The sequence below is a fragment of the Cryptomeria japonica genome, chromosome 3 (assembly GCF_030272615.1).
Source record: "Cryptomeria japonica chromosome 3, Sugi_1.0, whole genome shotgun sequence".
Taxonomy (NCBI): Eukaryota; Viridiplantae; Streptophyta; class Pinopsida; order Cupressales; family Cupressaceae; genus Cryptomeria; species Cryptomeria japonica.
Window position 1 is genome coordinate 219,172,598 of NC_081407.1, and position 24,965 is coordinate 219,197,562.

A 24,965-nucleotide genomic window follows, 5' to 3' on the forward strand; every position below is an offset into this window, starting at 1 on the left:
ATTGTTTTCTTTTTTTTGTTCTAGGATTTTTCAAGACGGTCACTGGTTTCTGGGATTGAATGGCCTTTTGTTTTATTAAGTGGTCTCCTTCTAACCCAAAGAATGACTTAACGTTTCCTATTTGGATTCACTTACCAAGGTGGCCATTGGAGTTTGAACCACCCTTACTCCTTAGCATTAATATTACCCTTCTTTGAGAGATTACACCTCATTCTGGTAAAACTATCAGCATAATCCTGAGTAGGGCTTCTCAAAATATTGTGATGATTACTATGGAATTTCCCAACAAGCAATCACCTAAGCCAATCTGTCAACTAATCAAGAAGAGAATCAGCCTCACTTCTACCTTTGCTATCATATCTCGGATAGGATGCACCAATTACTTAAACCTTTTTTTAAAAGGAGTGAAGACCTCCTAAATGATTTCCACAGACCCCTTAGAGTCGTCCTCATCGGTCCAATCCTCAATTGACTTCTTCACCTAGTCAAAAAGTGAATCCTCATCAGAGGTTTCATCATCCCGAGGTATTTATTCTGAGTCTCAATTTTTCCTGAGGTATTCTGACACTGTTCAAACACTTCATATGGTTAACAATCTGTAGAAAGCCCCTCATGGAGGATGGATAAATTGGGGTTTTTTCTATGCTTAAAAATTGAAAACTCAAGGGAGGCTAAAATATAAAATGGCAAGGAATCTAGAATTCTATGTTCGAAATGATTAAAAAGGATAAAGCGATAAGCTTACAAGTTCTTGAAACAACCTTCAATGGTAATGTACCTTATAACAAACTCTGCAATCGCCACCCAAATTGGTTTTATGGATGTCCTCTCACAGATAGAGTAAAGCTTGATAAGCTTCCTTCTTTCGTCTCCCTCAACAAAGATTTGCACAACTTGTTCTCTTGATACAGGGGCATCATTGAGTGCATTTTGTCATTTTTGGGTTTCAGGTTGTTTTGGCTATGTTTCGGGCTAATAAGGCCATTTAAGACCATTTGAGATTCTTTTGATCCATTTTGGAATGTTTGAGACCAAGTTGTTAAATGTTGTCAAAGTTGCTCAAAAGTTGCCAAGCATCAATGTCAAAATTGTCAAATTTGCTATGATTGTTAACAAGATGATTAGGTAGTCGGTTGGACAGTTGGAATTGATGGCAAATGTATAAATATGTGCTCCCAACTCAGATTCTAAGGTTAGAGAGAGTGAAGAAAGAAATAATTGTTGTTTGAGCACCTTTTTTCTGAATTTTTCATACGTCGCGGTCTGAAATTCTTACTTTGTACGGACTGTATGTCCATTTAATGACCTGCCCAGGATTGGAGGTCTTAGTGTTGTGAATTACCTTTCATTTGGCGTTGATCTCATTTAATTTCAGTAAGTTTTGTAAGAGATATTGAATTTTCTTTGTTGGCAGGCTGAAACCCTACCTAGGGTTGACAGTGACGAAAATAAATGCATAACTCAACCCTCCACTGGTGAAAAATCACAAAAATGGGTGGAAGGGTCTGTGTTGACATGCTTCACAAGATTCCAAAGTTGTAGGGCCCAAGTTTAGGTTCACACGTGTTTTGGGTGGACTGTCACTCTGAAATGACTGTGTTTGACAGTGTTAAGGACAGCAAACATAGGGTTTGATCAATCCAAACCAAAGTGGATTGAATGTTCATGACTTATGTTGTTGAATAGTATTAGGAAGGGCTTGCAGACCTGGTTTAAGAATCTGGACACCAAATTTGTGTTGTAGGTCTCCTTGTTTCGTAAAAAGTGCAGACCCAATACGCTTAACTTGGGTGGAATGTTGCTTTCATGTGCTAAGTTGTTATTGGGGAATTGAAATGAACTTGTCTTTCAGTCCAAGAAGCCAACGGATGTTTCCAAACTTATTAGGGGTGTCCCAAGCAGTGTGTGCCCTATGTATGTCTAAATAGCCTCTTTAGTAGTGGTCTGAATGCCTACTCAACCTTGGCAAGTATGGGTGTAAGAAGAACCTTTGTCTGATGTTGTTTTGTCCGTCCTTCCTCTGCATCATCTCTGACATTCCTATCTTTATAAATTTTCCTTCCCTGCATAGGACGCCTAGACACCTAGGCTAATATCTCCTTGGTAACAATCAAATCCCACGTAAAAGAGAGTTCTATTTTTCTGAGTGGTAGCCACAATTCTTGTGGCTTCAGGGTCATGTTTATTAAGTTCTTCCATGTACTTGGTTAGGCCTCCCTCCTCCAAAATCTTACATATATGTTCATTTTCAGTTGGTTGGCTCTACCTGGTTTCTATCACCTCCCATCATTCTCTAAATATTCTCAAACTTCTTACAGAGGTCCCCACTCATCATTAGAAAATGTCTGTTAATAAAGGCATTTTTTATCTTCTTTTTCAGACAATCTAAGTCTCTGTACGTAGATTTCCAATGTAATTAGGTTAAAATTCCCATAAAACATGCGAGCATAACATTAATCATTAAAGGATAGTCTGCAATATAATTCATTAAGACATGAAATTATTGGAAACGATGTCTTTGGATTGCAATGGGATGAAATTGTAATCATCCTAAACCAAATGCTCATCATATGACATCCCTAAGTTGGAAAAAACATCGGCCACCATTTTCCCTTAACGGAGCAAGCGTGTGAAAACGACCTCCACAAGTCTTTGGCTAGCTCAGTTGAGTCAGTAATAGAGGATTCGACATCTAGCTAGGCATTTAGATGCCTTTTAGGGAGTTGATTATATTAATGAAATACCCTTCCGTACACACTTTTTTTGAAACCTCTATGTGCTAGTTCAATTGTATGATAAGCTACATCAACTTTAATGTAATGATTGGATTACCGAATAAGATTGCTACTACCAGTATGAATCTGCGTTTCTTATTTCTAAGAACTCATCCACCCCTGCTAACTCAGGGTTACGTTTTTCCACCCCATCAAAATTAATTTTAATCCACCCCTTAGGTGGAGGCTTATAGAAAATCCCCTCGTATTTATATTTAAAATTTAATTGTAGATTCCAACTCTGCAAGAAGGTTTTGGGAGAAATCTATAATCTCCAACTCAAGGACACTTTATTAGGAGTTTGAATTTTGAGATTTTATTAGTAGCCGCAACAATACTACAAGCAACCTTTTGGCTTTGTTCTTTATATCCCTAAAAATATGGTTATTCCTCTCTTTGCAAAGCCCTCAAATAGCGTGGGGAGCATGAAAGACTAGAGAAGATTTTAAGATGGGTTTTGTTTAGGATGAAAAAGGGATGGATAACTCTAGAAAAACTCAACTAGGACCAAACTCTATTTCATTAAATATTGGAATACAAACCACAAAGAGGTGTTATACCCGACTTACACTTTTTCAATGAGAGTCAAGTAATTCTTGGGTTCTATTCTATTGTCACTTGAAGGATTGCTTGCTTGATTCAAATGTAAACTAACTAGGTCCTAAGCATGTATGAATGAGCACATAAATTGATAAAACTAATTGATAGAAACTAAAAGCTACATGACAGTACAGAAAAGGAACACAGAGTAAAAAATGCAAATGTGACCTAAAACAAATCTGAAACTAGGCGATCATTGCAGCTAGGTGCCCTAGACATGATTGGTACTCAGTTAAATACAAAAAGCAGATCTAAAATCCAAAGTCTATGTTATCTTCCTACCAAATTTCAAACCAAACTAGGAGGACTATGGCACTAGATGCCCTAGTTGTGAAGGTCTATGCTAGTGGGCACCCTAGTCTAGAGGACACATGCAACTTTTGTCAATGTCTAGGCCTTTTTTGCTACAATTTTCTAAGAGTTTTCATATTTGGATCCTGAGAACTTTTGTATCTTCAAACCTTAACCGAGACTTGTTTTTGAACCTACAAATAAAGAGAAGATGGGGTTGTGGTTATTTAGGGGCTTGCCTTGATGGACGCAACTATTCTGGCTCCAAAAACACGGTACAATTGCACGGAATGTGCATAACATGAAAGTTAGTCGCACATTATACACCATTGATTTTGCAAGCTACGACTGTGATTTTCCAAGCAGTTAATAACATGATGTACGACTTGGTTGTTTTGGAGACAGTTTAGCTTCAACCAGTCAAGCCCCTTTTTTGGTGATTTCCACCTCCATGGATTGCCAAGTTGATTCTTAAAACAATAATGTATGCCTTGAACCTCAAGTGTGTCTAAGATTGTGACAACCGTAAACATAAATAAGAGTCACACTCAAGTGCATTATAGTAAACCCTAAATGAAACAATCAAGGGTGATGCATAAATTAACTCAAGGATACATGAATAGATATGATAAAACTAAGATGTGAAGCTAAATTGCAGAAATGTAAGAATGACATGAAATCATGTGCAACCCCTTAGGGAGAGGTACAAGCCAATCATCAATGCGCTTTCGTAGACTCACTTTTGCAATAATTTCGCATTATAAGGATAACATATGAATTGATTGATCATCTTATCACAAATGAAGAAAGTAACTTTCTTATATATGAGTCACAAGTTTTGAATTGATAAATATGACCCAATTTCTAGTCAAGATTAACACATTACTTTCTTGAATTTTTAGCCAAAAAGTGTCAATCATTGATAACAATTGTCATAGACTTGATAAAGTAGGCCCAAAATTTTAGGGAAGCAAGATAATAGGGCCTTGGTATTAGATCTATAATTTATATCAGGATTGACGACATTTAAGTGGAGGGAAAAGTGCTTTGATATTTAGAATGGGATAGGACTCATATAGAGTTGAAATGATATAAGAGAAAGGGCACACTTAAAGTAAGGACCCAAATAGGATTGTGTTGATGTTTTAAAATAAGGTAGGACTCATGTTCTTGCATTGAGGACATATTCAAAGCTAGAAATGGTCCTACAATGCTTAGGAGAATGGAAAACTAAAATGAGTGCTAAGAAGAGAGTGAAATTGGACTCATAATTAAAGGAGTACAATTTACGACACTGCAAGTTTGAAGAGGGTAAGAACCATTGAGAACTGACCTCTTCCATAGAGGAAGGGGACACCTAGCACTCATTCCAAAGGCTATGCAAAATAGCCTAAACCAATCTAGAGAAGAGGCAAGAAAAAATCAAATAGAAGACATCTTAAAAATTCAAAAGGCACAAGATGCACCTACTAGAAAGCAAAAAACCTCTTTTTAGTAGATTATCATAGCTAAGAATCTTATTTTGCACCATGAACCAAAAGAAAATATTAGCTAAGACTACCACAAAGAATCTTGGAAAGGGGGTGGCAATTATAAGGAACCACTATGGAGCACCCAAAAGCAATAGAGAGAGAATTAAAAGGACTATCAAACCATATTGATTATGTTGGCATTTTGGCACTAAGTTGTCATTGATGTCAACCGGTGAAGATGAAAAGGAAGAGTGTTAAGGTGTGCAACCGGTATTGGATGCCATACCGGTCAACACATGAAGAACTTGACCGGTGAAGGAGCTGGAAGGTCGTGTCTTGATTGGAGTAATGTCATGTGAAGCTGAGGTGGCAAGTAGGGTGTAGTTGGCGAAGTTTCACTCATTGGGTTGATGAAACTGATATTCGTCATTAATGAAGGAACCACATATCTAGGAATCGTATCAGATTGATTGCGGCTCGAGGAAGAAGGAATGTAAGAGGAAGGTCAGGGGAGTAGTTGACGTCTGGATCGAAAACAGAAGATCGGATTGAAAGATCACCTCGAGAAGGAAACAACAAGAGCATTAATGGCAATCTGTAAAATGCAAATCTAAAATGAAGGATCACGTTTCCCATATTTGGAAAAGCATGAAAATGACGGTGAAGAACAGATGGACATCAAGGAGATCAAATCTTGCATATTTGATTGGATTTAATTTGCCTCAAGGATGGTGTAGAAACCCTAACCGTCCGGATTTTGAATCTGCCTTTTGGTGGGAACCTATTCAATAAGAAAATGGTAGAATGGACTGAAAAAGATGATGCTAGTGTTCTGTAGAGTGTTGAACCGAAGTGCAGTGAGAAGAAGGAAGTGAGGAGGAGGAAATTGGAGGAGATTTTTTGATCAAGTTACAGTACGAGGTAGCAGACAGATTGGTGAGTGGCCTGTATCGGTAGTTTCTCAATAGAGCGGTTGTGCTAAATCAGTGAGGTGTGAAAGTGCAAACATCATCCTGGAGTGACACTGTGTGTGGAGACACGGTGAGTTAATTGATTCAAGAGTTGCAAAACTCATTTGCAGCAAGAGCCTTAATTGCATTTAATCAGTATTTCAATATACATCGCCAAGTCTGAGCTTGGTGCTCCTTGGGTTGGTGCCCAGAAGTGTAGGTGTTGGTGCCCAAAAATCTGTGTAAATCTATGTTTTACCTATGAGGCTGGATTGGAGCAGTAGACTTCAGCAGCTTTTCTCACCGAGGTTTTTCTCATATTGAGTTTTCCTTGTAATTTGGTGTTGTGGCTTGACTGTGTGTGCATGGGCTCTTTGGCTTTCTTTCTTACATTACTTGTCTGACAGTTTATAAGATTACAGCATAAGATTGACATTATTAAGATTGTTCAAAGAAAGTAATATATCTAGGAACCAGTGATTCACCCCCCCCCCCCCTCTCAGTGGTATTCTGTGTTCATCAGATTCATCCTTGGGTTAAGAAAGGCGTGTATGGACATGCAACAATAGATTGTGGAGTATGGATGGTAAAACCTTTGAAGGATCGACATCACAAACACAACTCGAAGATCCATTCATAATGTATTCAACCACCCTTACACCAAAAATCCATTCACAAGGTTATTTCAAAGAACTAGTCCATTCCACAATAGAAAGGGGTAGGTCCAAAAGCCAGTTATCTTCCCAAAACTTTATGGAAAGGGCATTTCTTAATTTTTGTTTGGCCCCTTGAAAGATAAAGCTTTTTTCTATCTAAAATGTTCTTCCATATTGTAGATTTGGAAGGAAAAGATAGCAAAGAAACTTCTCCATGCTTCTATTAAAATACTTTCTCATTGAGACTCAATCCAATCTTTATTCTCCTTCATGAACCTCTAGGTCAGTTTAGTTAGAATAACAATGTTGAAATTCTTATCTTTTCTAATACTAAGACCTGTTATTTCCATGGTAAGCACACTTCATCCCAAGACACTAAAGGGTTTCTCTTTCATTCCTCTGAACCAGACCAAAATAATCTATTCATAATCTGTTCAAGCTTCACCACAGTTCTCCCAAGGATTTTGAGAAGACTCATAGTGTAGGTAGGAAAATTTTGCAAAGAAGCTTCAACAACTAAACCTTCCCAGCTTGGCTGAGCAATACCCATTCAAACAAGCTATCTTGGAATGGATTCTATCTATTATTTTCATCCAAAAGGAATCCAAGAATTTTTTGGAGAAAAGGGATAAGCCAAGATATGTAGAAGGAAAAGCCCCAATCAATGAAGGAAGAATATCAACAATGCTAACAAGCAATAGGAGTATTTAGAACAAAAATAGATCTCTTGGAGTAATCAATTTTTTGACGTGGCCTTCTCATGGCATTGCAATAAATATTTTAAGGGATTGCCTTCCCTAATAGTGGCTTCCCCCGGAATAATTGTGTTACTCACAAACTACTAATAAGAACTAGTTGGACCAACCAAGGAAGGAGAAATCCCTCTCAAGGTACCCCCATTAATAGCCCTGAGCAAAAGCCACTCCAAAGCTTAAGCCATAATAAAAAATAAGAAAGGGTAGTTAGCATCCCCTTCGTGAAGCCCCCTAGAACTTTTGAAGAAACCTGAGACCTATTGATAAGAACAGAGAATTTTAGGTATAAAACCATTTGGAAGATTATTTTTACAATTTTATCTTCAAACCCAAATCAAATCAACACATTCCAAAGGAAGAACGAATCCACCTTTCCATAGGCCTTCATGAGATCCAACTTGATGCGGAACCATTTTTTTATTAATGGATCACAAATGAATGACCTCGCGAATAGAAACAATAGAGTCCAAAATTTGTCTAACAAGGACAAAACAACTATGTTGGGGAGCAATCATTATAGGAAGGTTTTTTTGAATCCAATTACCAATCACCTTAGAGAAGATATTATACATTGAGTTGCACAAAATCATATGCCTAAAATTCTAAAAAGAGATTCCATCTATCTTTTTAGGGACCAAAACAAGAAATGTAGTATTAAGCTACTTTAGCAACTTCCCTCTACCAAAGAACTATTTGGTAGAACCAATCATATCACTAGCCACAATATCCCAAAATATTTGAAAGAAGAAATGGGGGAAGCCATTCAAACCACAGGTTTTAAAACCTTCAAAGGAAAAGTTAGCCACTTTGATCTCTTCATTGTAGGAATTTTAAAAAGGAATTTATTATCCTCTCTTAAGAGAATCTTAGGGATCACACCTAAGACACCATCTTCAGTCGTAGGATCAACCTCCAAGCTCTAAGAGAGGATATTTTGAAAGAACACATTATCTTCTTTTTTATCTTCATGTCCCTAGAGTGATATTTTCCCCATTCACATGGATAGAGTTGATATGATTAGCGGAACTATGCTTAAGGGTATATACGTGAAATTTTTTTAGAGTTACAGTCTCCAGGTTTAACCATAAGATTCTTGACCTTTGTTTCTAGAACTCCTTATCTTTTGAAATGATAGAATGGAGCTCTACAAGCAGGGCATTTTCCTAGATTAGTAAGTCTCTTAATAGCCCAAAGAATTGAATCTCTTTTTGAATAGTGTCTAATTCTCTCTTTAAAATCACTTTCCTTTTGAATATATGACTAAAGGAACTTTTATTCCATGTCTAGATTTTAGATTTTATGAACAAATTTGTTTTGGCCAATCTATACATTGGCATCCATTCCACATCAATCTACCACTTTTCTTAAATACTCTTTTGTAGCTCTAGGTGGTGACTCCACGTTTCTTCAATGAAAAAGGGGAATTTTTTTAATTTTGACCCAATATCTCAACAAAAAGAGAGGTAGGGAAGTGATATGAACCAAGATCAATTAAAGCTAATAGAGAACATAAAAAGTAGACAACCAATCAAGGAAAATAAGGACTCTATCAGGTCTTACCTAGATAAGTGAGTCCCCACTTCTTCTATTGGACCAAATGAACTTGACACTGTGAAGATTCAAATCAACTAAGGTTTGATCATTAATAAACTCCATTAGGTCTGATCTATTGTCCATAGCAAGTTGAGAGCCTCCCATGTTTTTAGTGCCCCTAAGAGGGGTATGGAAGTCTCCCATCACTAGTAATTTACCAAGGTGGAAATCTTTGAACCTTTTCGAGTTGATCCATAGTTTTTTCTTGGTGGATTTGCTATTAGGATCATAGATGTTAAAGATCATCCAATTGGAACTATCCCCTAAGTGGATAAAATTTGTAGCTATATGGTGAGAGTATTTTGATGGGGGTTCCCCTTTGATTAGATGGGGTTTCCATAGAGTAGCCAACCCACCCGAAGCTCCATCAATGCTAGAGTCATGAAGACCAAAATCCTTAATAACTTGTTTTGATTAAATGTCATATTCATTTGTATTAGTAGTGTCGTAAATTTTATCCCCTTACAATTTCACACTCTATTTTGGGCCCTTTCTTTAGTGTGCCTCCTCTTGGATCATCTCAGGCCTATTTAGGCCTCATCACATCTTATGATTTCCATATGCTAAGATTGAGACCAAGTCCTATGTATTGGAGCCTAATACTTTGCCAAAACCCTATTTAGTCCCTTTTTGAGTGGACTATAGCACCTAGCACCCTAGTCCTAGTAGACTATGGTACCCAGTGCCCTAGTCTGTCCAAAAGGGGCCCAGATTTGAATGTGTGCAAGTGTCAGTTCCCATCTTTTGTTATCTGATCCCAATATGTTCATTTGACCATTGGAAGTCAACCTAAATTGAGAAATACCTTGAGACCCTATATAAGGAAATCATTTATCATTCATAAATGCTAATTCACAAGTTACAATTTGAGCATTATTAATTCCTTCACCAAGAGCAGATCTAAGTAAAAGGAGCATCAAGTTACAAAAACTTAATCTCAAACTTTTTTTTATGATAGATAATATTATCATTTGTCATTTTATTGCATCAACACTTGGACTTAACTAAAGAGCATTGCATCACCACCATTATAATCTTGCCAATTCATTTAAACTTTTGAATCTTTGCCCTACCAAGGTTAAGATCTCTTTTACATCATTATTGCTATTGTGGAAGTGGAAACACCAACATAGGGTTTGACTTGTGCAAACCCCTATCTAGCACACCATTTTCCTCGCTTTCATGTGTGTAGGTACATATTTGACAACCATAAGTTGTAAAATTGTGTAGAGAAAACATTGACAAACATTCTCATATTTCGAATAGATAGAAACCCTTGGACTAATCGCCCAACTCCATAGTCTGACACTTTCTACTCCATATTTTGTTATAGGTTCCTCTTTGCATCTCATTTCCACGTTCGTGCTTCTAAGTTGGTTTTCAGTTTGGTATCTTACTATTTTTGTTGAAAGTTGTCAATTTCCTATCATTTTACATAGTTCACATCAAATCAAAATAGTAAGTGTAGTCACATAAATCTGTCCATTTTAATTAAATGAATATTTGTTATTTATTTGATTAAAAATCCACTAACCATCAGTTAATTAAATTAATATTTAATTAATTCATCCTCAAACATTCTCCTATTAATTAAATAAATTATTCAATTTATTTTAATTAATTCATTAAACTAAAATGACAATCAATTAAATGAATAAATTCTATTTATTTCATTTAATCCTCTTTCCTCTTTTAAATAAATTAAATAGAACATTTATTTAAATCATTAAAACCTCCCCCCACTTGCATTCTCCTAAAAATGCAACTTGCACCTATTTGTTGAAATAAATGAATTTTATTTTAATAAAAATCCTATTTTCTCTCACCCACCAAACCCACTTGCAATCCTAATCCCCTTCTAGATTCTTCTAAACCCCTTTCTAATTAGCCTAATCCATCCCTTAAATATTGTCACATTCTTAAGCAACTTGGAGTCACTTCTCAGACTTCAATGTCTTTGAAAAACATTAAATGTTGTGTGTTCAACAATTTAACCTCTAAAGTCTTCCAAACCACTTATGGCTCTTACATGACCATTAATGGTTAACTCAACTCACCCACATGGTTAGGGACTTTGACTCCTAACTTAACCCGCATGTGACCCATGTGTCCTCTCAAGCATTTATTGCTTTGACCATGGTTATCCTCACTAACTCTTGCACAAGATTTTATCCATTGGATAAAAGCATTATTATTTGGATAATGAATTTATTCACTCAACCCAACCTTAACCTTAACTCCCAAGTTAACTCTTAGGTCATGTCAAGCATTTAATGCTTCTTCCCTCTCCTCTCAACCTATCTCATATTAACACTTGTCATCCTGGGATTGGGTTGAAAGCCCTCACATGGATTGGATATCATTCAATCCTGACTCTTGTTGAGATTACTCAATCTCAACCATCCATTGCTCCATTTTCTCTATAAATAGAGCTCACATTCCTCATTTTCAAATCCTGAAACACTCTCAAGCATTTAACATTCATAGTCATAATCCTAAAAATTTGTATGCATTATAGTGAATTTTAGAGAAGAGCATTTATCATAAATCACATACATTGTTATTTTGGTTTAAAATAAATCATCTTCATTTCATAGCATCTAATATTAGTTTTTATTCACATTTGCATATCATTTTGAGAACACTCATTTGTCAATCTTGAACCTCCATAAGGCATCCATAGTGCAAAAAGCTGCTGAGAGCTACACTAATTTGGAACTTGGAAAGGAGAGGAACAAGGGAGGAAGAGCTACGAGCATGGTAGAAGACATTTGGAGATGTCTTCTTGCATTTATATTCATAGTTAAATGCTTTACTTTGTTTTTAGTGTCTCTCTTGATATGCCTGCTTAGACTAGTTTTTGGTTGATTAACACTAACTCTTCTTTGTTTCTTGTGTTTCTTATGTGTTATACGACCACAAGTTTTAGTCCAAACATTAACCCCTTTTTGCAAAGCATCATTTGGTGAACCCGGTGTGAATCGAACACAACTTTTTTTGAAAAAAATAGTTTGACTGTTTTAATTGACACACAGGTCGCGCTTTGGCGCTTTTGTTCACGCTTTAGCGCTATTGAAATTTGGTCTTATAGTGCTATTGTTTCCACAATAGCGCTATTGTCTCAAATTTAGCGCTATTGTCCCTAGTATAGCGCTTTTGACTATTAAGTAGCGCTTTTATCCATGTTTTAGCATTGTTGACTTTCTGTATAAATAAATCTTCTTAGCCCATTTGTAATTACTGTCGTGCTTTTGTGTTAAGTAGCACTTTTGTTCTCACACAGGATAGCGCTATTGTAACATAGCGTTGTAAAAAAAAAAACCTTGTAACCAAAAACCCAAATTTTTTAGGCTTGTGGAACCCCCCAGACATGCGCATTTTTCTAACTTATTCTCTTTTGTGTAGGTTTTGACTAACCCCTACAATAGAAATTTTAGTGATTTTTAGCTTAGGAAGTAAATTTGTTTTTATTGCTAACTTTGTCTTTCAAGTTGGGATAAAATAAACTCACTTTCTTTTTGGTTAAAAATAAACTGCACTTTGATTTGGGTTTTTAAAATTCACCACATCTTTCATTTGGAGCTCTAAAAAGAACATCATTGTTACAAACTAAAAAAAACCACAAAAACTCAAACAAAAACAATTTTATTTCTTGCAAGTTAGGAAACAAACTTCGTTTTGGTGTTTAAAATCAACAAAACAACTTTATTTCTTGCAAGTTATGATTTATTTTCTTTTGGTGCTTAAAATCAACAACACAAATTTTGATTTCCTTGCATAAATTCAAATTAAAAATCACAATCTACACTTGGTTTTTGGGCAAATAAAAAAAAAAACAACTTGTCTCATTTTTCAAAGTGATTTACTTCAAGCAAATGTGTTTTTCATTAAGTTGACCAGGATTTCATTTTTTCTAGTTTACTCAACATATTGCCTTTGAAGGATAAAAAGAACACCATGGTTATTGGAGCAACATCTCCAAATAGTTAGATCACCGTTGCAATGACAAGTTAAAAAGAACAAGTGTATTTTGTGTTTGACACACTTGTGCAAAAGAGTTTGTCGAGTGGTACTACTTTTAACACACACTATCCTCTCCCTTGGCTTTCGTGGTTTTAGGTGCAAGAGAAAAGTGTTAGTAACACTCAAAAAAATTATCTTTTTAAAAGAGGCCTACCAAGAGACACATCACTCTTGGGTACAACCTCGCGTGGTAAATCCTTCGAGTCGCTATAGAAATCAGGTGTGAGCGAAAGTTGTAGTCTTGGGTATAGTTGTTCCTACAGTGTAACTTGTCGAAAGGACAAATGGGCCCCACCACAAGTTACAAGGCTCTTAAGTGAGTCACTGCAGAATGAACTCATGTCTAAAAACATCGAAAATCACTAAACACCTTTAAGTAATAGCCCACCCGTTCTATTGATTGAGGATATTTGTGATAAATTCAATGCAAGAGCATAGAAGGTTTTGCTCCCAAGACACTCACCATACATATTTTCTTGAGTAGAAACATAGCTTTTTGAAAGGTTACTTGTAGCCCGACAAAAGTGGTGACTCCCCCATCATAAGGATCATCTATTTGTTATGCTCGTGCAAGACTTAGTATATCACATCCTTACCTGCCACGACGAGATTCATAAGGTATGTAGTACCAAAGTTGAAGCAATATCAAGATGTGGGCTAAAATTATCACAACTGGCCATTTGACCTTAGGGATAAAGAGTGTTTAAAGTGTCTTCGTTTTTGTGTCAAACCAGTGCAAATTGAGCTGACTTCGGGCTTTGGAAAACACCTAAAATACATTTGAAGGAAAGGGTCATAAAAGTCCAAGGATTGGGTTGATTTAGACGCACACCTATTTGTGCCTCTTGAGGCAACATTCTTGTGTTTGTGTGTTTGCTTTGTTTTCTTGTCAAAGGAAAAATAAAAAATCAGTTCCAAAAACAAGTATTCATCCAACACAAACATTTTTAAAAACCAAAAATAAAAAACAAATGCAAAACAATAAAGCATCAAACTATGTGACCATTCTTTACATCTTGAGAAAGAAGAATCTTCATCAACATATCAACTTGAAGAAAAGACCATTGAGCTCAAAGGCTTTTATCAAAAGGGAGAAATTCTTCTATCTTAATAGACAAATTTTTGTCTCTCATAGAACTTTCTTACGTCACATGCGTCTATATCTTCAAGGGAAATCAAATGAATTTGATCAAGAGTAATTAAACCACAGAGTTTTTACTCAATATAGAGCTTTAAGTTATCATCACAACAAGGGAGGCAAAATTAATCATGTCTTCTTTCCAGACGTTTGCATCACATATAACATACCCCGGGAAGAACCACCAACCCCTGAGAGATAAGAAGAAGAATGTGTCTCATATGTGACACAAAGCTTTTATTGAAGTTCACTTTTAATCCATTATCACATTCACATCTCATCAAATCCATTCCAACTCTCAAAACATCAAGAGGTTTTTGTCCCAAGTTCTATTTCGATATTGCTTGAATCAAACACAATACATCACTTTTTAGAGTGTCTCTACATCTAGGATAAACTCATCCTAAGAGGCATTTCTACGCAGGTTAAAACTAGTCTATGAGTGAATCCTCTCATTACTAGGTAGTTGAGTCTGTAACACATCTCAGATCTCTCTAAACCTTATCATATCAAATATTGTCAATCAAAACAAGCAATTCAAGAAAGAACTTTGGTCACATATATCTTTTAATGCTAGGGATCCATATGCAAAACACTTCACCAAACATCAATCTTTCATTCCATCACCAACTTATCATCATTTTCATCAAACTTCAACAAAAACTTGTAAACAAAATGGCTCAAACCAGATCAAGGTCTAAACAACAAAAAATTGAGGAAGAAGAGGAGGAAAACATCAATGAATTCCAAGAAGCTCTTGGAGGAAATCCAAATGATGAAAATCCAAGTACTCCTACTCCTGCGGCAATAGAAAGGGCACAACACAACCCTCTCTTTAATAGACTTTTTGACGAAATACTCAAGAGCAATGTTGATGCTCACTTTTTAAGACTTGCTCAAGAGGGAGCCAAACTACCGTCTGATTTTGATGTTGCACAACTAAGGCAAGCATCAAAACGCCAAAGTCGTAATGAGGATGAAAGAGGTCGAGATCACATCAGATACAACCTTCATCAAGGTAATCCCCCACATCCTCCTCCAAATGAAATAGACATGTTGCGACAACAAGTCAAAAATCTCGCCCAACAACTTCATAGTGGTGTGAAAACTAATCAGTTTTCACTTAATGACATTTGTCCCTATCCCTTTTATAGGAATCTTCATATGCCACCTTTTCCACGAGGGTTTGAAACACCCAAGTTCGAAAAGTACTGAGGAAAAGGAGATCCTCGTGATCATGTTAGAGAATTCCATTCAGCTTGCCTCGAAGTAGCATACGAGGACACATACCTAATGCGACTTTTTCCCCAAAGTTTGGGAGGAACAACCACATCATGGTTTTCTTGAATACCAAGTGGCATTAGGACCTTCGAAGAACTAGTCCAGAAATTCCTGGCACATTACTCACACAACATCGAACGTGATATCACCATGGTTGATCTATGTAACACTAAGCAAAAACTAGGAGAGCTATTTTCAGTTTTTCTATAACGATGGCATCAAATGTTTAGCAGACGTTCCCTTTAGTTACCTGAACAAGAACTAGTGGAAATATTTATTTCCAACTTAAATGACGAAATGGAATTTCACCTAGATGTGAAAGACACAGACTCTTTCAATGACATGATCACCAAGGGTTTAAAATGTGAACGAGCTCTCATAAAAAAAGGGCTTATCAAGATATACAATGAGACAAAGGATGGCCCTCGCCCGTGCTTCAATAGTGACAAGCCTAACTTATGGAACAAAAACAAAAATGTCGTCAATGATAGGGTTGTGGATGCAAGAACTATCAAAAGTGCACAACCTGTGGTTCGATTTGCAGGACAGAACCCCCCACCCAAGAATAACACAGTTGCTCCTCCAAATCAAGGACACAATATATCTCAAGAGGAACCCAGACAACGGCAGCAAAATTTTAAACCAAAACGAACATACACTCCCTTAGGGGAACCTATTGAAACGATGTTACATCAATTGGTTTCTCAAAATCCAGTGACCTTACCCAAAACATCAAATTATGAACCTCAGGTCAAACCTTCATGGTGGAGGGATACTGAACATTGCGATTTCCATCAAGGGAAAGGGCATAAGACAAGCAATTGTCATAGATTGAAAGATCTTATTCAGGATCTTATTGACCGAGGTGAGATCGAAATCGAAGGACACGACCCAAAAACAACAAACAATGATCATCTCATGTTCAAAAATCCACTTCTATCACAAGATCAAAGGGGTCCTTCCACTTCAGGGCGAAACACAAATACCATTGATTATACACGTGCCGCCTATAATTACACTATGAATCACCTATATGATGCCAGTGAACAAATTGCAACTATTACCATCAAAAATCTCAGCTCCACCTGCAATGTTGTTACATGTCGCGGCAAGATCACCATAAAAGCAGCTCCACAAGGCACCACATCTATCCCAAAGCAGTATAACCTTGTGGACTAATTAGGTAAAACGCCCACACTGATATCTATCTTAGAGATATTGCGCCTATCCCCATCTCATAAAACAATCTTGGATCAAGCGCTCCAAAAGGTGTCAGTCCCTACAAACCTAAATACAGATCAATTCCAAGCTATGGTTGGAAACCTAAGGTCATCACCTTGTCTCACTTTCTCTGAAAGTGACAATACATCCTTCCAGCAACCGCATAACGCCTCACTCCACATTGAAGGGTTTATCAACCAACATAGGATCAAGCGAGTCTTGATCGACAATGGAGCAAGCCTGAATATTTGTACACTACAATTGGTCACAGCATTGGGATATGCAATTGAATTAGTGGATCCCCGCAAAAGGATAACAATCAAAGCCTATGATGATGCAGAGCATTCATCCAAAGGAGTAGTTGTGCTACCAATTTGAGTAGGCCCAGTGGTGAAGCACATCATATGTCAAGTTTTGAACCTTCCTCTGTCGTCTAATTTGTTGTTAGGAAGACCTTGGATACATGCCATGCAGGCCATTCCATCCACCTACCATCAGTGTATCAAGTTCCTACAAAATGGTGTAGAAATTACAATCCTGGGCGATGCAAATCCCTTTGCATATTGTCACAATATCAATCATCAACCAAAGATTACCGTTCCCAACAACAGAGAAGCCATCTCATCCACATCATACGTAAGTCCTGCCTCTCTTTCCAGTTCAAACACCACTATACCCAAGCAAGAGAAGCTCAAGATGAAAATACCAGAGGAAGGTCCTGGGTAGTACAATCTAAGCCAACTCTTTTGTGTTGGACAAATGCCTACTTCTCCTAAAACTCATGGTTTACCTCAATAGTTACTTCAAACACCACTAGTCCAGCCAGCATGCACTTTGACGCCTTTCATCCTTGGAAAGAGTCAAGAAGAAGAGACCAAAGATGAGGACTTAGCAAAATGGATCTATAAAGATCCTATCACCATGAACATCCCACAAGCTAAGCTTCCCACAGATCAGTATGGTAAAGGCCTTCTCATTATGCAAAGAATAGGTTATGATGGTCAGAGTGGTTTGGGACCTTGCAAGCAAGGTAGACATGAACCGCTGCAGCCGAAATTAATGCCCAAAGATAACACATGACTAGGCTTTCAAAAGGAGATCCTTCCTAAGCTTAGATTCAAAGGGAAACCCATCAAACCTCTATATCAGCATGCTACAAAGAAGTCACCTTTGATTTTATCAGCAGCACCGCGCACCATAGCAACTGCCCCATTGAGGCTAAACATCCCAGCAATAACATCCACAACACCAATCATCCTACTAATCAAACCAACAGTCCCATCAACCGCATCAACAACACCACTAGCACTATCAAAATCCTTAGCAGTATCGACAACACTAGCAACTCCAGCAGAAGCAACAGATTCAACAATGTCGATACTCCCCGTATCGGATTCTTTGATCCCTATAATTCTTCCTGCAACACCAATCATTCCATCTATCCAGGTACATCAGTCGATCACACCTACAATGTTTAACTCAAAGGATATCCTAGTATGGTATAGCAACTGGATACTAGAGAGTGACTCACATGAGTGGGAATTTGATTTCATCCAGCTTAATACTTCAGATGAGGAAGATGCATCACTACCTCCACCTCGCAAAGACATCCCTCTTTATGGAGAAGCATAGATAAAGACCTCTTGGGTTCTTGGACTAGAAACATCTTTCACAGACCCTACGTCGCATCCTACGTCTGATTCTGAAAGGGAGAGTACCATCAACAACCTTCACCACAACGTCTTAACCCTCACTAACACATCTAATGAACTTAACCTAGTTGATGAGGTAATTCCCATTATCCATCTTGAACTCATCGAATCGAACCAACCTAATCCCCCATGCCTTGACCACTTCCAAAACGATGAGGCGATCATTGACTTTTTGGAACTACGGGATAATATACCAAGCGGGGATCACAAAGTTGGATTCGCCATTGAACTTAATAGCGCAACATACTTTGGGGCGGATGCCAAACCTTTCAGCTGCAAAAATATAACAATACAATATGGATCTTCTAGTGAAAACCACACTGTGGCACTATTTGATCCCACAAAAGTAAAAAGAAAGAGTATATCCAACGGTGAAAACCTCTCTGAGGCGTCTGAGGATGAAAGGTTTGACATCCTCCCCTCTAGTACACATCAAGAACAATCAACAATCTTTATTGAAGAGACAAAAGAATACAATGTGGGGACTTCTGAGACTCCTCACCACATACATCCGGCATCTCTTTTAACTTCAGAGGAACAACCTAAGTTTATCGAATTCTTCAAAAAGCATCAGATAACTTTGCATGGTCATATGCAAATATGTCTGGTCTTGATCCTGATTTAGTCATGCATCACCTCATCGTACCAGAAGGAGCCAAACCTGTCAAGCAGAAGCTTCGCAAGATGCATCCCCAGATTGCAGTACTAGTCAAAGCAGAACTTAAGAAACTCCTGGATGTTGGTTTCATTAGACCAATTGATTATGCAGATTGGATATCCAATATTGTGCATGTCGGTAAACGAAATGGGGGCATCTGTATCTGTACTAACTTCAGAGATCTAAACAAGGCATGTCCTAAAGATGACTTCCCCCTACCAAACATCGACATAATAGTGGACCTAACAACAAGACATGCCATATTTTCACTCATGTATGGCTTTTCAGGATACAACCAGATAAAGATCGTACCAGAGGATCAACATAAGATGACCTTCACATGTCCATGGGGAACATACTGCTGGAATGTGATGTCTTTCGGTCTAAAGAATGCAGGAGCGACCTATCAAAGAGCAATGACTACCATCTTTCATGATATGATGCATACCTTAATGGAAGATTATGTTGATGACTTACTGGCAAAATCACTCACAAGAGAAGGTCATTTGGAAATATTAGAGAAAATCTTTGACAGACTGGAACAATATCATGTTCGACTCAACCCAAAGAAATGTGTCTTTGGAGTGACCTCAGGGAAGCTTCTAGGATACATTGTCTCAAGCAAAGGCATTGAGGTCGATCCTGCAAAGGTCAAAGCAATCATGGACATGCCACCTCCAAAGAACATCAGTCAGCTAAGGACATTACAAGGGCGGCTACAATCCATCTGAAGATTCATTGCACAACTGGCAGATAAGTGTCATCCTTTTACACACCTGTTACACAAAAACATCCGCTTTCAATGGGATACCAAATGTCAACAAGCATTCAAGATGCTTAAAGACTATCTCATGAATACACCATTGTTGATCCCACCGGATCTGAATAAGCCTCTATTACTCTATATCTCAGTAACAAATACAACATTGGGAGTACTGCTAGCTCAACACAATGCAGAAGGGAAAGAGTGTGATGTTTACTACATCTCTCGCACATTGGTCGGCTATGAACTCAATTACACACCTATTGAGCGAGCTTGCCTAGTAGTCATCTTGGCAGCAACTAAACTAAGGCATGATCTGTTAACACATAAAGTATAGCTCATTGCCAAGATAGATCCACTCAAGTACTTACTCAGCAAAGCAGCATTGACTGGCCGCTTGGCCAAATGGGTGATGATTCTAAGTGAATTTGACATCGAGTATGTGGACCGTAAGGCTATCAAGGGCCAAGTTATTGCAGATCAGTTGGCCAATACACCCCTCATAGGAGATCATCCTCTCATTTCCAATTTTCCAGATGAAGAGATATTCATGATCACGGCAGCACAACCATGGAAATTATACTTTGATGGTTCATATACTAGGCATGGCTAGGGGGCAGGCATTCTGTTTATCACACCTCAAGGTGACAACATCCCGAAGTCTTACAGGCTCACATTTCCATGCACAAACAATATAGCAGAATATGAGGCCCTGATCACAGGACTTAGACTAACCATACAATGGAAATTGAAAGAGCTACAAATATATGGTGATTCCCAACTAGTCATCCGACAAGTAAACGATGAATATCAGACCAAGGATGACAAACTCATATCGTACAAACAAATGGTGGACAGTTTAAAAGCATCATTCACTACTATCACCTTTGAGCAGATACCCAGAGATCAGAATCGAGCTACTGATGCTATGGCTACCATTGCATCTCTCCTAGATCTTCCACAAAATTCAACACACTATGAGTTCTTGGTGAAACAGCTTTGGATTCCCGCTTATGATATCCCTGAATCTGAGATGATATGTCATTTTATCGGTTCCGAATCCCTATGATATGGTGAGTTATACACCTATCTACGCGATCATACACTTCCTCCTAACCAATCGAATAACCAACGTAAAAATCTTCATTTGCCAAATCGCTCGATATACCATCATTGTTGAAACCCTATACCGACACAGTCTTGATGGTACTCTCCTTCGATGTCTATAACAGGATGAGATAACAAAGGTCTTGAAAGAGGTACATGAAGGAATTTGTGGAACTCATGCAAGCGGTCCTTCACTAACTAAGAAGATCATATGTGCTGGATACTATTGGCCATCAATGGAAAAAGACTCATACTACTTTGTCATAAAATGCAAGAAATGCCAAGTTCATGGAGACTTGATACGTGCACCAGCACATAAATTACAACCAATCACAACATCATGGCCTTTTTGTCAATGGGGACTTGACCCTGTGGGTAAAATCCATCCATCTTCATCTAATGACCACAAATTCATCATTACCGCTACTGAATACTTCACAAAGTGGATCAAAGTTGTTCCACTTACCCAAGTCATTGGCAAGTAGATCGCCTCATTCATCCTTAATTACATCATCTGTCGGTATGGTGTACCCATGTCCATCATCACAGATAATGGTCTTCCTTTCAATAATCAGGATGTTCGTGACCTCTGTGAGAAGTTTCACATCCAACCCCACTTTTCCACTCCCTATTACCCACAAGGAAATGGTCAAGCCGAAGCATCAAACAAGAACATATTGAGAATCCTCAAGAAGACAGTCAATTATGTCGGTTGTGATTGGCACGTTCAATTAAATCCAGCACTATGGGCATATCAAACTAGCATTCGAACCCCTACAGGCGCAACTCCCTACTCATTGGTCTATGGAGCAGAAGCCATCCTTCCTATTCAGGTTGAGATACCATCTCTACGGGTTTCCTTTCATAACCTCATAGATGACGAAGCACACAAAGTATCACGTCTTCAAGATTTAGAGCTACTTGATGAGACAACAAGTTGCATACAATCACCTCAAAGCTTATCAACAGCGCATGAGCAGAAGCTATAATAATCGAGTTAGATCGCACACATTTGAGGTAGGTGATCTTGTTCTAAGAGAGAATACTCGTAACCAACCCAACCGAGAACATCAGGGAAAGTTTGAATCAAACTGGTTGGGTCCATATGTTATCACTGTTGTATTTGGGTCCGGGGCATATCAGTTGGCTACTTCAGAAGGAGAACCACTAGCAGATCCGATCAACATCATGCACCTCAAAAGATTTTATACCTAAGCTGTACAGAGCATCAGGCTCCCATACATACCGGAAAAACACGAAAAACATTCCAAAAAATGTCCTGAAGAAAATACAAAAACATCAAAATAGTAAAGAAAAATCATGCATCCAAACGGTGAACAACCACTCCGGTGGCACCTTGGGTAAGTGCGATGGTGAAAACCTAGCAAACAGGCGCCACTCGTAAAGGCTATGGCTCCATTGGCTTTCAAACTTGTTGCGATCACATTCATTGCACACACACATCCATCCATCAAAACCATGGCTTGTTATTGATCTGCAATCCAAGATAGTACTTCATGCGTCTTGCATCCCACTTTTTCATAGTCATATCTAAACTGGGGGCAATCCCCTTAATCTATTTGATGAAAGTGGATTCTACATTACTTGTGATTCATTGAGTTCTTAATTCAAAATTGTCTCACAAAATACCAAAAACATTGAAAAATAATCACAAAATCCCAAAAACATTCAAAAACACTCACAAAAATCCAAAAAAATCAGAAAACATCAAAAATCAATCAAAAACATGGCAAACACCCTATACATACGCATCCAAGAAGATACCAAACCCACATTGTGACATACTCAAACGATGATCACTTATCACATCGACCAAACAATCAACATCAACATGCAAACTGTGTAAACAAGGATGCATCCTTCCTTACCCAAAACAAAGACAAGATGACATTTTATTTGACAAGAAAATTATATTTAAGCTATCAAATAGTTGGTTGATTTGTGGGTTATTTATTCATTTATATCAGGTTCCTACACTACTCTGGGATATCCACAAGTGATTAGAGTGGTTGGGATGGTTCCTAGGAATTGTTTATGTATCTTCTGCAAATTATTCCAATGAAGTTCTGGGGCATGTACTAATGGTGTCTACGTGACAAGTTCACTAAGCTATGTGATCATATGCAAAATACAATCATAGATCACTATGGCTTGTTGACTACAGCGTATACCTTGACCATATGAGCATGAACCATTATGGAAGGTCCATATTCTTTATTCTTTATTTATGCTACTTGTTTGTAGGTACAATGCTCCATCCTTGGTTCCTACCGCCTCATCCAAGTTCGATATTACCATGTTCAATGATGAAAATAAAAGCACTGTGGATCGTCATTCTATCTCATCTGTTTATATTGCATTCCATTGCATATCACCCATCCATTTAATCATTCATTATTCATATGCATGGTTTTGAATGCAAGTGTGAACAAAGTTAATATGAGAAGTTATGTGAAAAATGAGTTGGTCTTGGATACAATCACGACAGAGTTCTCTGATAAATCATCAGTGCATCATGCAAAGTCTACACAACCTTGCATTCATCTATCATAATTGCATCATCATTTCATTACATTTAGTTGCATTTGCATAAACCTAGTTCATTATCATCTAAATTGCATATAGGTTTTTTTTCAAATCTTCATTAGAGTGCATTTAATATCATTTAGTTGCAGTTAAATACATATAGTTCATTATCATTTATTTGCATTAACATCATTATATCATTTCATCATTGCACAAATCATGACATTTAGATTCATTTGTATGATAAATTCTTCATCATTGCATTTACTACCATTATTAGCCATTACTATGCATTCATTTAGTGTCATTTATCAATCATCATTTATCATCACTTAAAACTTGTTTACCATGCATTTGTTTAGATTCCCATAGTTGCATGCATTTATATATCTATCCATTAGTTAAGTACATTCATCTATACATCTAGTATATTCTTATACTCATTCATTTCATTTCATTTAGGATTCATTAAAATGCATTCATTCTCCTTTTAATTGCATTAAGGTGCACTTATTCATTACCCATGTGTTGCATTATCATTTCACTCAGCTATATTTTATCAACATTTAGATCATTACAAAAATCATTTGTTTTAACATTGGTTTATGCATTGCACATATACATTCATTTAGAAATTATCATATAAACATGTATACTTTACATTTGTTTATCCATATACATTCATTCTCACCATCTAGATACATTTATATCAATCATTTGTTTAAACACATTACATCAAATATTAGTGCATATAATCATCTCCTAATCACATCGACATAAGAAACAAAATATCATCATTTCATTATACATACATCATCATCATGACATTGCATACATAAAGCATTACATCAATAAATCATGCATATAAACCTGCATCCACATGTTAGCATCAAATTCATCATAAAAACATACATATAGGAATCATCTCATAAAACACATACATATAGCACGTACAACTATCCATCAAAGCAAAACTCATAAAATCCTCATCCTGCATAAATCCATACATATCATCAACATGCATATCATCACAAAATATGAGATCTCCTCATATATCATATCATATCGACAAAAACATATATGTATCAGAGTACAATGATGTCCAAAATATCAGCTACCAAGAGCCATCCAAGGCACAGTCCAAAATGACAATGTAAAGCATACAACAATGCCCTCTCAAATGCCACTCTGACTAGATGTTGCACCACCATCATCACCTGCACCACCATCACCACCTGCTCCCCCACTACCCCCTGCACCACCTGATCTATCTCGTTGTGGAGAACCCATCACACCACCACTACTCTACATCCTATGAGATCGCTCCAATCTCGCTCACTGCATCTGGGAATAGCTAAGTGATCGCTGACTAGCTGGCACCACCTACTCATATAACCCCCGCCAATAATCTATCTTTGTCTGTT